General features: G+C 36.5%; 1 protein-coding gene and 1 non-coding gene across 3 annotated transcripts in view; both read left to right on the forward strand.

Annotated features, from left to right (window-relative positions):
• Positions 1 to 14,549, forward strand: part of LNPEP (leucyl and cystinyl aminopeptidase) — a 99,804-nt gene that overhangs the window by 23,805 nt on the left and 61,450 nt on the right. The gene's annotated exons all lie outside the window — the stretch shown is intronic.
• On the forward strand, positions 12,314 to 12,441 carry LOC114200072 (small nucleolar RNA SNORA13). Its single transcript, XR_003607392.1, has one exon. It is a non-coding gene; the product is annotated as a small nucleolar RNA SNORA13 (small nucleolar RNA).

The raw sequence follows: 14,549 nt of genomic DNA on the forward strand, positions 1-14,549 counted from the left end.
ATCCTCACATGGCTTTTCCTTTGTGCACAGAGCTCCGTGTCTCTCTCTTCTTTAAGAACACCAGCCTTAGCAGCCCCACCCTGATGACCTCATTTAACCTAACTAAGGTTAAAAGCCCTGTCTCCAAGTATAGTCACATTGGGGGTTAACACTTCAGTGTGTGAATTTGGGGGGGGATAGGGAGTCATCCTTTTGGATAGTTTATCTCAAGGTAAAGAAGATTGTGTTTTTCTATAGGCACAAATTATTGGAGTCTACATTCCTTCTAACTGAGGATGCTGAAAGGAACAAACGGCTCAGTTTTTTTTCTGGACCCAGGAATCCAGGATGATTCCGAACCCCTTATCCCTTCCTACCCTCCTATAAAGTTATGCAGACCGCCTGTATATTTATTTTTCTTACTTAATGTATTTACTCTATATGCTTTTTCAAACAGTATAATGAAACTGCAGTGCTTGAATTATGATATCTGGAGAGTTGGAAATTTTTTTCTTTATCTTTGAAGGCAAGAGTTATGCTCAAATCTTTTGGTATCAGGACCCCTTTTATACTCTTAGAAATGATTGTGAACCCCTAAGTGATTTTGTTTATATGGGCTATATCTCTAAATATTTACTGCAGTGGAAATTAGCACTGAAATTTTTTAAAAAATAAAAATTTAATAGATTTCATACAATAAAAAACCTTTTATGTGTTAACATAAATGACATTTTTAAGTGAAAAAAAGCTATCCTCCGAAACAAATTAGTGAGAGCAATTATCTTATGTCGTTGCAAATCTCTGTCTGACTTAATAGAAGACAACTGGGTTTTCAGATTTGCTTCTGTGTTCAGTCTGTTGTATCATGTGTTGCGTAGCCCGTGGAAAACTCCACTGTATACTTTATGAGAGAATGGGAATGAAAATGGCAAATAACATCTCAATATGAAAACAGTTTTTGGCCTTGCGGGCCAGTAAAAGAGTATCAGGGATTCCCAGGGGTACCCATACTGCACCTTGAGAACTGTTACTTGAAACATTAAACCTGCTTTTACAGGGCCGGGAGAGGAATGCCTTCACAGTCTATAGTAGGTAGAAAGTGGAGCTGATGGCATTGGGCAGCAAGTGTCTTAAGATAGATCTAGGTCATGGGAGAAGGAAATGTTCTAGCCAGGCATATCTGATGAGCCACACCTCAGATGCCTCGGTTATTTGAGGACTCTAAGGTCATTTTATTTCAGCCCTGGATGGTTTTAAGGAGGACACGAATTTTTAAAAATGATTAAATTATCTTTTAAAAAATTGATTTTTATCTATTTTCTGTTTATACCTGCAGGATTTTTCAACAAGCTGCCCCTCTTTCTCAATACACCCTCCCTCCAACATACACTTAATATGGATACATTATTTAACTCCTCAGTCCTCGAGTGAGGTCTTAGACTTATCTTAATTATAATGAATTAAAGGCCTACAAAGTTCAATTATTTTTGTTTTCTGTTTGTCTTGAACTATGGAGTTCAGAATCAAACAAAACCCTTTGTACCATACTTGCCCCATCATAGAATCATCTAGACCTTTAAGAGAACTGAAGTCAACCCTCTTTTTTTCTCTGGGCTCTTTGGGGCCATGAGTAACTAGGACTGATCTACTTAAAATTGTCTTGCCCCCAAAATAAGACATATGGTAAACTGTGATCACATGGAAACATGGAAACCCTGGCATGTACACATAAGTTCAGCCAACTTGAGCTAGAGTTCTAGAAAAATAGGTAATAGACCGACCCATGCTAACACATCCATTCGAAGTACTTTGAAATAGTTATTAATATTAAAGAGAAAGCCTTTAACTCTGGGTGTTTATAGTAAGTGTCAGGAATACTTTTAAAAACAGGTCATGATCCCGGGGTCCCGGGATCAAGCCCCACGTCCGGCTCCCTGCTCAGCGGAGAGCCTGCTTCTCTCTCTCCCTCTGCCTGCCACTCTGCCTACTTGTGCTGTCTCTATCTCTCTGTCAAATAAATAAATCTTTAAAGTCTGGTGGGTGAATGTGTAGTTATTGTTCAAATAAACCTCTCAAATTGGCCTTTTTTATAATTAAAATCAGAGTACCAAAGTGTTGCATATTCCTGATTCATGGTGTTACATTTTTTCAACTTAAAGTCAAAGCAAAACAAAAAAGCTTTATATAATTTATGCCTCCCTCCAATCTTGTTCCTAGGCAGTTACTGACCTACTTTGTGTTACTACAGATTAGTTTATTTTCTACTTTTATAGACTTTTTAAAAAGATTTTATTTATTTGACAGACAGCGCACAAGCAGGGGGAGCAGCAGGGAGAGAGAGGCAGATGCTTAACCGACTGAGCTACCCGGATGCCCTTAACCTTTATAGAATTTTATGTAAATAGAATTATATAGATTTTGTATAGATGGAATCATGCATTATCTTTTTTGGCCTGTTTTTTTCACTCAGTATAATTTATTTTGAAACTCATCCATGTAATATCAGTAGTTCTTTTTTTCTTTTTTCTTTTTAAATTGCTGAATAGTATTCTATTGTATTGATATATCATCATTTGTCCATTCACCTCTCAATGGATGTTTGTTTCCAGTTTGAGTTATTATAAAGCTGTGTGAACACTCAAGAGTATGCAAGTTTTTGTGTAGACAATTTGTTTTTGTTTCTCTTAGTTAAGTACCTAAGAGATGATTGATAGGGTCGTTTGGTAGCTATATGTTTTAATTTTTAAAGAAACTGCCAACTGTTTTCCAAACTTGTTTTACCTGGGGTGCCTGGGTGGCTCAGTTGATTAAGCATCTGCCTTCAGCTCAGGTCATGATCTCAAGGTCCTGGGATTGAGTCCCGCGTTGGGCTCTCTAGCAGGGACGTTGCTTCTCTCTCTCTCCCTCTGCTGCTCCCCCTTTGTGCTCTTGCGCTCTCTCTGTCAAATAAAGAAATAAAATCTTTAAAAATACCCCAAGAACTGGTTTTACCATTTCACATTTCCATCAGCAGTGTATGAGAGTGCTTATTCTCCACATCCTTGCCAAAATTTGGTATGATTACTTTTTTTAATTTTAGCCAATCTAGTGTGTGCATAGTGGTATCTCAGTGTGGTTTTAATTTCATTTCCCTGATGACTACCGATGTTGAACGTATTTTCATATTTTTTTTTGGCATTAGTTCATCTGTTTTTTTGTGAAATGGCTGTTCAAATCTTTTTGCCCAGTTATTGAGTTACAAGGGCTGTTTATGTATTTTGGGTACATGTTTACACAAAGGTATTTTAAAAAAAGGTTACACAAATGTGTAGTATATATAACTCATGTATAACACATACCTTATATATATTACACAAACATATAATAATAGTTCCATATATATAAAAAAATAAAGATGTTACTCTTTCATTTTCTGGTTTCATAGTTTTCTGTTATGGTGGCAGGACGCCTAGGTGGCTCAGTTGTTAAGCATCTGCCTTTGGCTCAGGTCATGATCCCAGGGTCTTGGGATCGAGCCCTGTGTCGGGCTCCCTGCTCTGCGGGAAGCCTGCTTCTCCCTCTCCCCCTGCTTGTGTTTCCTCTCTAACTGTGTCTCTTTCTGTCAGATAAATGAATAAAATCTTTAAGAAAAAGAAAGAAACCCACGGTGGGATGGCTGGCTGGCTCAGTCCATAGAGCATGCGACTCTTGATCTCTGGGTCATGAGTTTGAGCCATGGGGCGTAGAATTTACTTTAAAACAAAAACAAAACCAAAAAAACTCATGATAATTTGAACTGGTATTACCTTATATGTAATATATCACTTTTTTTTTCTAGATGGTTTCAAGTTTTTCTTTACTTTTGGTTGTTAGCAGTTTGTTTGGGTCTTGGTTTGGTTGTCTTTGGACTTTTTTTTCCTTTTTTTTTTCATTGAACTTCTTGAATTTATAAATATATGTCTTTCACCATATTTGCAAAGTTTTGGGCCATTGTTTCTTTCCTTTTTTTTTTTTTTAAGATTTTATTTATTTATTTGACAGAGAGAGATACAGCGAGAGAGGGAACACAAGCAGGGGGAGTGGGAGAGGGAGACTTCCAGCAGAGCAGGGAGCCCCATGTGGGGCTCGGTCCCAGGACCCTGGGACCATGACCTGAGCCGAAGGCAGATGCTTAACGACTGTGTTACCCAGGCGCCCCTGGGCCATTGTTTCTTGATAATTTTTCTGTCTCAGTATTTTTTTCCTGTCATTCTGGGACTCCCAATTACATATATATTAGTCATTTTGTTACTTTCTTACAGGTTCTTGTGGCACTGTTCATTTTTTTCCCTCAATCTTCCTTTCCTTTTCTGTGGGTTCTTCGAATAGAATAATTTGATTAAAAGAAATATTTATTGTCTGATAATGTAAATCATAATCAAAATTGACTGTTAGTTGAGCTCGTAAACCCCCTGAAAAATAGCTGGAGTAGAGCTGCAGTGAAACTTGTTCAGTGAAGAAATCTAAAGTAAAACTTAAAAAAAAAATCCCACACAATATGATTTGCTGTAAACTTTTAAGTTGCTAATTGAAATGTATTTTTAAGCAAATTGGCCAGTTTGGTGTTTGGGGTATGGAGGTGTCATTTTCTATATTAGTAGTCTTTTATCAGTTAGGACAGTGAGTTCTGTGTCCCAACAAAGAGCAGTGCAGTCATTTTTTTCCCAATGATGACTGTGTTGAGACCAGTCTTTGTAAGAAGATGGGAAAGTAATAAAATATGTTAGAAATATTGCATTAAAAAACAAATTTTAAGAATTGGTGAAGTGTCCTCTCTTAGCCAGAAAACTCCCTGTGTTTATGATTATGCAGATTATACTGTTATCCCAAGTATCATGTTTTCTGCTACCAGGATTCAACTAGTACTGCAGCATGGAAGGAGACAGGAAATAGATTTTCTCAAAAAATCAGGTATAGTACAACATGAGAAATTTCCCTAAAAATATAACTTTTTCAATCATATCTAGACTCTGTTTTGTCTGAGATCAGGATGGAACCATGTTGCTCAGTCTTGAACTGTCAGCCTCTCTGTTCAATTTTAATATGTTCATTTTTCTTCTTCTGGTTTGGACTTAAAGTCTTGAGAATTCATTTTATTATGATATGTAAAAACTCATTTTTTAAAAAACATATTATAGTTCTTTGCTCTTTTTGAAGGAAAAAGAATAGAATAAAGTAATAGCTGTAGCATCTTGTAGACTTGCTCTTTAGGTTGATGAGCACTTGTACAATGTTCCAAAGTTCTATTATCTGAAAAGGACTCTTAAAAAAACAAAAAAACAAAAAAAAACTTGTCTACCATGGCACAAGAAGAAATGACTTCTCTGAGGTTGCTTAACCATTTCCTGTAAGTCTGAGAAAGTGGTTGTTTTCAAAATCATTGAGCTGAATTTGGGTAGAACTAAACTTAGCTGAGCAGTTCTGTGGGTTAAATTTGCTCATTGTTTCACTTCCAATTTCCTTGTAGAAAAGTTGAAATTTAAAAATTAAAAAAAGGGGGGCACCTGGGTGGCTCAGTCATTAAGCCTCTGCCTTCGGCTAAGGTCATGATCCCAGGGTTCTGGGATCAAGCCCCGCATAGGGCTCCCTGCTCTGCGGGGAGCCTGCTTCTCCCTCTCCCACTCCCCCTGCTTGTGTTCCCTTTCTCACTGTTTCTCTCTGTCAAAAAATAAATAAATCTTTAAAAAAAATACATAAATAAAAAAAATTAAAGAAGTCTTATTTTCATTCATTTTTACTAACCAGCTGAGTAACTTTGAAGAAAAATTATCTATAAAATATAATAGGTTTAGAGGGTCTCATAAAAAACTTTTAGTTTTCTAAAGTAGTAAAGTATAGTTTCAGTAAAGTAAAGTTTCAGTAAAATGGGTATTAGGATAATTTCATAATCCTTTTTTTTTTAAAGATTTTATTTATTTATTTAATTAACAGAGAGAGAGAGAGAGAGAGAGAGAGAGAGACAGTGAGAGTGAACACAAGCAGGGGGAGTGGGAGAGGGAGAAGCAGGCTTCCTGCCAAGCAGGGAGCCTGATGTGGGGCTCGATCCCAGGACCCCGGGATCATGACCTGAGCTGAAGGCAGTTGCTTAACCAACTGAGCCACCCAGGTGCCCCGATACTTTCATAATCCTTATGAGTGGGAGAAAGTTCAATTTACTGCCTATGATGAAGTCATAACGGGGAATGTAATTGGGCAAAATCAAATAGCACTTTTTGAATACCTACTAAATGCCTGGCAGACAGAGTTATGGAAACCATAGTGTCAGTGTCTGACACAGGGTGGTAGTTGTATCAATCTCTGGCACCATCCTAACGCTCTCTGTAGCTCTTCAGCTCTGACCTAGAGGTGGCTCTGTGACCACCCCAGATCCAGAGACTGCAAAGACATGGGACTTTTCTCTGGCACATGGGACCTGGTTTGACATTCCCCAGACTATTGCTAGTCATGGCACATGGCCTAGAAGGGATTAGCTACTACAGTCAGAAAAATGTAGGTTTGAAATTTGGCTATACCACTTACCAGCAAGTTATTTAACTTCTCTGATTCTCACTTCTTCATCTATAAAATGTTGTGGGGATTAAATTAAATGAGATGACATATGTAAAATGCTGACTAATAATACCAAAAGCTAATAATTATTTAGCACTTTACTATGTGCTAGGCTCTGTTCAAAATGTTTTACACATATCTCCTTTAATTCTCACAACTTAGTGAGATAGGTACCGTTATTATCTCCATTTTACAAATGAGCAAACTAAACTTGGGAAGATGAAATAACTTGTTCAAGATTATACAGGAAGTGACAGAACACTCCAGTTTCAGAGACATTCTTAACTACTCTGCTGTGCCCAAGCTCATTGTTAGCGCATGCTAAAGCCCTTAGTGAATGTTAGTTTTTATCATTGTCATTATTGGTGGTGGCATTAAGATGGTGGTTGTGATAATGAACTTGGTCTTACTTTTTTCATTGTCTGACATGGTCCTGTACTAAGACCCAAAGCAGAGCATCCTCACATCTATCAATGAGGGAGTAAGAAACTAGGCAGTCATATACTTCAAGGCCCTTGGGCTTTGGAGGAAAAGCCCACACAGTCGCACACAGTTTTTATATAAAGAATGCTGTGTGTTCTGCATACCAGGTGTTCTGTTCTGATGGGTCAGAGTTGAAGTCTGACCATGAGGCCCTGCTTGTGTTCCCATTTCCAAGATGCCATAGAATCATAGAACTTTTATGTACAGTGTAATCTCAGTTTTGTCTTAAGGGATAGATTAGTCTGTAAGAATTATACACCACAATATTAATAGTTTACTATGTGGGTGATGGATAAATCATTCATCTATTGCTGTGTAACAAATGACAAAACTTAATGGCTTAAAATAATAACCATTTTATTTGCTTACAATTTTGTAGGTCACCTATTTGTACTGGGCTCAGCTGGATGTTTCTTCCACTGGTCTTGCCTGAGATCACTTGTAGCAGCCGTCATTTAGCAGCTTAATTTGGAGCTGGAAGATTTAAAATAGCTTAACTGGCATATCTGGCAGTTGGTGCTGCCTGTTGGCTGGGCTTGTTTTTCCAATGTGGTTCCTCATCCACAGGGAGGCTAACTCAGATTTATGCTCATGGGCCTCTCAGGTCAGTAGAAGAGAAATAATGAAAGTGACGAGGCCTCCTAAAGCTAGGGTTGGAAATTTTATAGTGTCACTTCTGCATTCCATTGACAGAAGCAAGGTTTAAAGCCATTAGATTCAAGGGGTGGAGATAGAGACTCCACTTCTTAATTGGAAGTCTAATGGAAGGTCAGTAGCAAGTTCTGTCCTGGTATCCTGGTTACTTGATACCTTCCAGGGCCATCTCTAAAACACCCCAACAGTGTTGGTAATTTTTCATCGGTTCATTAACTTTAGATCTTGAGAAATTAAAGTATGATCTTTACATGTTTGAGGAGGTTTTCCTTTTTTTATACATATAAAAAGTAGAAGATATAGATAATAAAAACACCCAACATACCCAGAAATAACCTCCCAGAAATAACTAGTATTAACATTTTTATTTACAGTGTATCCAATGGATGAATATTTATTTACTTAAAATTCTGTAACCCGCCTCTTAATACTATACTTTGAACACCTTTCCATGTTTAAAATAGAAATAAATAACTTTTATGATGTAAATAATTTTTATGTCTGCCTAGTATTTTATTAGGTATGAATATACCTATCCCCTATTGTTCCATACTTAGATTGTTTCCTTTTTCTTGCTGTGCAAACAAGACAGCTGTAAACATTCTTATACATACATCTTTCTGCAGTTACTCATGGGATGCATTTCTCTGTGGAGTTACTTGGTCAAAGAATATATTTTAAGTTTTAACATGTATTGATGAGACATGATTTTAAACATTCTGTGGTTTAATTTCATCAGTAAGTGTAACTGCAGAGCAAAGTTCTTAAGTGTTATAGTAAAATTATTCTTTAGACATTCACAAATAGATGTATATATTATGATTTGTGTTTGGGGGAACTTAGATGTGTGTGTGCTCCTGATTGTCAGGATGAACTATTAGGGTGAACCTTAGATTTAAATCACTTTTCCTTTGACATGATCTCATATATAATGAATATCTTTGAAAACCTAGTTAAGAATGGACACCATAAAGAAAAATACATTGCTTCAGCATTTCAAGTAAAAATGTGTGAACTTAGTTACCAATATTGTCTTATTGACTAAAGCCTTTATTTTGCATGTGGGTCCACTGATTAGAGTTCTTCATATTTCTTCTGTGCTACCCATGATGCATCTGTAATTTCCAGGTCTCTCTCTTTTTTTTTTTTCTTCAAGTGGTTTGAGAACCTCGACACTTGGAAGCCTGGGGGCAAAAATTCTTCTGTAGGGCCCTCCTTCCCCAATCTTTTTGTTTTACTTGCTAATACTTAATTTGGCAGCGCTGTTATTTGGGGGACTCACTTTTGTCAGGTCTTTCTGCTGCATGCTCAGTTTTCACAGAAACCGTTTTCTTTCTTTTTTTCATTTAATGCAATAATTATTACATAACTACAATTATAATTTTAGCTAGCATATATTGATTGGAGAACAACCAATCCTTGGCAAGAATACAGCTGCTCTTGTGGGGACATAGTGCTTGGACCTTCTAGAGAGTAGCCCTTTTGGCACTCAGTGGGCACCTGGCATCAGAAAATGTTTTTCGAGGGGAATGGAGAACATTGGTTAATTTGGAGGTTTAAGTGGACATAAGTTAAAAGCACACCTACTTTGTCGAGGTAAAAATTTTCCTCCTTTACTGAAGGAAATTACTCTTCTCTCATTTTCTTGTTTTACAATTAAGGTTTGTATTAAACTACAGGTATTTATTTGTCCCTCTCCTTGATCCTTTACATTAAATTCTGTATCCGAAGCATTTCGCGGCAGGCTTCCTTATGTACTGTAGCCCTTGTTTGTGTCTGATACTCTTTGGTCATTGGTATTCTCTAGTAGAATGCCTCCTTTTCATCTTAAATGTCCTCCTTGATATTTAAAATAATGTGCTTCATAGCTGCAACATAAAACTGGCCAGTTCATCTTTGCTGTTTTTGCCCCCTTCTTTGCTGTTCCCCTCATGCACTGCAGTGTTGACTTTTGCTTATAGGACTACAGAACTGCACAGAAAATAACAGCTGTGATTAGACTCGGGGAATATAATGTGGTGTAGAATTTGAAGATGGTGAAGAATTTGACTGAGTGTTTTAGTTTGGTAAAATAAAATTGTTGGCGACGTAATGCTGCCCTTTAGGTTATTTTAATCAGAAACTGTGAGCATTATATAAATTTAAATTGCCTTCTTACAAATTGTAGCTGTCATTGATTATCTGGGTTTTATTGTGTAAATGCAATTATAGTAAATGAACATGGCCTTTAGATACACTTAATCCCTAGAGATATTTTGGGAAGGGTTGTAGTATCTTTACAGTCAAGGCAGCCATTTGGCAAATATCTCAGAAGTCAGAGGACTTAAAATATAAAACCTGTGTATTAAAATCTCTGTGAAACAGATAGAATTATCTCAAGTTATTCTGTTCCACGCTGGCTGAAATCCTCTATGGACGTTGCTGTTGCTGATCTTAAAAGACATCAAGAGGCTGGAATTGTTGCTTATGTTATCATTTGGTATTTGTGGCACAGACGATAAAATGGGGTTTTGGGGCTTGACTTATTTTCTGAATTTATTTACTGATGTGTGCTGTGGGTGACATATAAGCATCATCTTCTATAGTAAAAGGTGTAAGGGGGAAATTGTACTGATGCATCTTAAAGAGAAATGCTAGCGTGCTTGGCTGAAAAGTAAAAGATAGGTTTATTTGCTTATGATTTTGAAGCTCCTACCATAATTATTTAATATATGAGCAATAAATTATTAATGTAGCACTTCATAGTTGGCAAAGTGTTATGACCCATTTATCTTATTTGACCCCTATGATAATCTAAGCAAACAGGGCAGTCATTATCTACATTTTACCTGTAAGAAAACTGAGATTCCCAACAATACACTAAGTGGTAGAGCCAACCAGAATCCACAGGTTCCTCAGCACTAAACTTTATGCCTCCTAAACCATAATTGATTTAAATTATACACTGGCTTTGAGGGAAGAGGAGGAAATGTAATAAGAAGTCCAAAGAGTCAGTGTCCAGAAGAAATGAAATGCAGTGACTCAAAGCCCATAATCACTGAAGTACTACTAAGCCCTGCTGATTTAGGACCCAGCACCACAGCAGGTGTTAGAAGGACCTTCTTAACCTCAAAGCTAGCGTATTAATTCTGTCTTACTCCAAGTTTCAGTAAACCTGGGTTTAGCCCTTGGAGAATCTATGAATGGACATGGAGGTAATTTTCATTAATTAATACTTACTTTTAATGTCTTGGGTGTTGCTACTTTCATTTCAGCATTTATTACAGCTATTTTCCCTGCAGGGCAGCAGGGATACCAAGATGAATGAGAGAAGAGCCCTTCCCTGGAGGAACTGTTTAAATGTGAAGCAAAATCTATAATTACAATTTACCTATGCAGAACTTCCCTTCTTTATAGGTTAAACCAGGCCTTGAAATTTTTCTAAACCTTCTCGCCTTCAAATTATAATTCTGTAATAAACAAAAAGTTACAGAATTAAGATGAAGAAAAATTCTAGAAAAATGTATGTAGCAGGTTTTGGAACTTCATATTTCATCTTAAATGTGAAAGGCTGTACAAGCATTTTGTGTGCACAACTATCATTTTCCCCATTTGAGAGTCTTCCAGGGGTTTGTAGTGTGGAAAGAGTGAGGTGACTCATGATTTGGGAATGATTGTTTTGATCTCTCCCTGTAGGCTCTGTAGAACATTGGCAGGGCAGCCAGCATAATTAACACTGCACAGTCTAATTATAAACACAACTCTGCACAGTGGCTACCAAAGAAGAAAGCCTGTACTGGATAAACAATCAAGTTGGCAGGATTACTTGCGAATGATGACTAGATAATGCCAAGTTTACTATAAATTAAATTGCTTTCCCTAGATTGTCTCAGAAGTTACCATAGGGAAAAAAGGTATCATCTGTGAAAGTCTCACTGGGTTACTTTTTTGAGGGCCCATTTAAGCATTTCTTTATTGCAGGCCTTCTAACCTTTTCATCCTGAGACCAGTTAGGCATCTTAATTTTTATGGTGTGCTATTTTAGGGAGAGTAGGGGAATGGGTCACAGTAGGACATTTGTTCTAGTAATAGTTGAATTGATTTTAAAAAGGTGAAAGAAACTAGGGATTTGAAAAGACTGCATTGGACTACTGTAATAAAGAGCAAGAAAAGAGAGTCCTGTGGGCTGAGGAGAGTGAAGAATGTGGGCTAAGGGTAAAATGTGAAGTGGCCACAACAGCCATGCATGCTTGAAAGAAACCGAGACATATGTTACACATATATGGTCTCACATACCGGTCAGAGGCAGAGCGAACACTGTGCGTGGTTGTATGTGTTTAAGGATTTGTTGAAGCATGACTTAGAGCTGAGGAATGATCTAGTTTAAATATAGGTTTGGCCATTGACTCCCTGAGATTTAGAACAAAGGTGCTGGCTCTGGAGATTGGTTTCACAAAACTGTACCCTGAACTACTGCAGGATGGTTGTATTTCTGCAGAATGAACCTCAGAGTTGTGATTTACCCTAAATAAATTAAGCACTTTAAATCAAATGCTTAAAAATGAGGCCCTTCTTTTTTCTTTTTCTTTTTCTTATTGAGAAGTACTCAGTTAAAATTTTAAATGGACACTTAAAAAGATATTTTTCTTGTAGCCTTTGTGTTGTCCCTTCACTTTTGGAAACTAGCGAATGTGGTGTCAAAAAAGGCGGAATGCTTTGCAGCCTTTTCCTGTCCTTGAATTGGATATTGTTGGTGTAGGAGCTGCATAAGTAACAGTTTATGCTTTTACATTAATTTGTTTACACATGTGATCTTGAGTTTTCTGCTAAATGTATAGTTTCTCTTAAACCGTTTTAAAAAAGATTTCTTTTTTTAAGAAAACAATATACAAAAATCTAAATTCAGAAATAGATGAGTTAAGTACAGTTTTTTTGCATAAGAATACTTTTTTACTGTTGAAGAGATAAGAGGTTTCCTTTAAATAGCTCTCCAATTTCTTTTAAGTACTTGGATTTACAAAAAAAAAAAAAATTCTAGTTTTTTATTTTAAGAGGAGGGGGAGAACATATGGATTTTCTAAATTTGGTTGTAGCCTAGCATTATCACTGGCTAAATGATTTTGTTTTTATCAGATATTCTTAGAAGAGGTACAGATGTGGGGCTTGTGAAAGAGAATCTCTGTCTCTAGCCCAGGACCCAGTTCTGATTGGTCTCTTACATGAACCTAACTAGACTTTTGAGAAGTGAAAAATTGGTCTTGGAGATCCACGAGGACCTGACATAATGTCGATTTGAAGGTCAATTTCTAGGAGAATATGATTAAGAGCCAATAATACTACTTTCCTGCCCTCCAGCACTTTTTGCTTTATTAATTTTGTTATTTCTGTTTTCTATTTCATTGATTTCTGCTTTGTTCTTTATTATTTCTTCTCTTAGGTTTAATATACTATTCTTTTTGCTTTCTTAGGGTGGAAACTTTTATCACTGATTTTAAACCTCAGCAAAGCAAGGTTAAACCTCTTTCTAATAAAGGCATTTAAGGTGGATTTCTCTCAATTTTTAAATTTTTTTTATTATTTATTTCAGATAGTTTCTAAATAATTCTTTGTGGTTTATTCTTTGACTTGTGAATTATTTAGTAGTTTGTTTTCTGTTTTCCAAATATCTAGAGACCATCTAGATAATTTATTACTATTGGTTTTTAAAATTATTTCTAGTGTGGTTAGAGATCATAGTCTCTAAAAAACACTTTCAGTCTTTTATTACTTTTTTAAAGATTTTATTTACTTGTCAGAGAGAGAATGAGAGAGAGCAAGTACAACAGGGGGAGTGTCAGGCAGAGGGAGAAGCAGACTCCCCACTGAGCAGGGAGCCCAATGTGGAACTCGATCCCAGGACCCTGGGATCATGACCTGAGCTGAAGGCAGATACTCAACAAACAGAGACACCCAGGCATCCCTCTTTCAGTCTTTTAAAGTTTATTGAGATTTATTTTATAGTCCAGTATATGGCCCATCTTGGTGACTGTTACATAAATATTCTGCAGTTGTTTGGTACAATGTTCTATAAATGTCTTTTAGGCCAAATTAGTTGATAGTATTGCTTAGATATTCCGTGGCTTGTTTGTTGTCTACTTGTTTGATTAATTATGAAGAGAAAGATGATAGAATCTCCAATTATGGTTGTGGATGTTTCTGTTTCTTGAGTTTTGCCATTTTCTGTTTTGGATTTTGAAGCTCTCTTATTAGGTACGTACATATTTAAGCTTGGTATCTTATCCTGATGAATTTCTTTTACCATTATAAAATTTTGTTCTAATTTGTTAATCTATTTGTGTCCTTAAATTTAAAAGGTATCTCTTAAAGACAGTGTGTAGTTGAGCCTTGCTTTTTTTAATCCAGTGTGATAATCTCTGTTCTTTAGTTGGAATGTTTAATCCATTTACAGTTAATGAAGTTATTTATGTGATTGTGTTTAAATCTACCATTTTGCCATTGTTTTTGTCCCTTTTGTTTTTGTTTCTGTTTCTTTTCTAATGCCCCCTTTTGGGTGAATTGGGTATTTTTTAATATTTCATTTTCTCTTTTTTTTTTTAAAGATTTTATTTATTTGAGAGAGAGAGCATGGAGGGGGGGAGGATCAGAGGGAGAAGCAGACTCCCTCCTGAGCAGGGAGCTCAATGCGGAACTCAATCCTGGGACCCCAGGATCATGACCTGAGCCGAAAGAAGTCGCTTAACCAACTGAGCCATCCAGGCACCCTCATTTTGTTTTATTTACTGACTTTTTAGCTATCCATCTTTTAAGTGACATTTTTATTGATTGCTCTAGGGTTAATAATATCTATCCTTAACCTATTAAAGTCTTTTTATTGTGAATATTATGCC

Source organism: Eumetopias jubatus, unplaced genomic scaffold (genome assembly GCF_037043125.1).
Source record: "Eumetopias jubatus isolate StellerSeaLion01/CBP00866 unplaced genomic scaffold, mEumJub1_p1.0 scaffold_5, whole genome shotgun sequence".
NCBI lineage: Eukaryota > Metazoa > Chordata > Mammalia > Carnivora > Otariidae > Eumetopias > Eumetopias jubatus.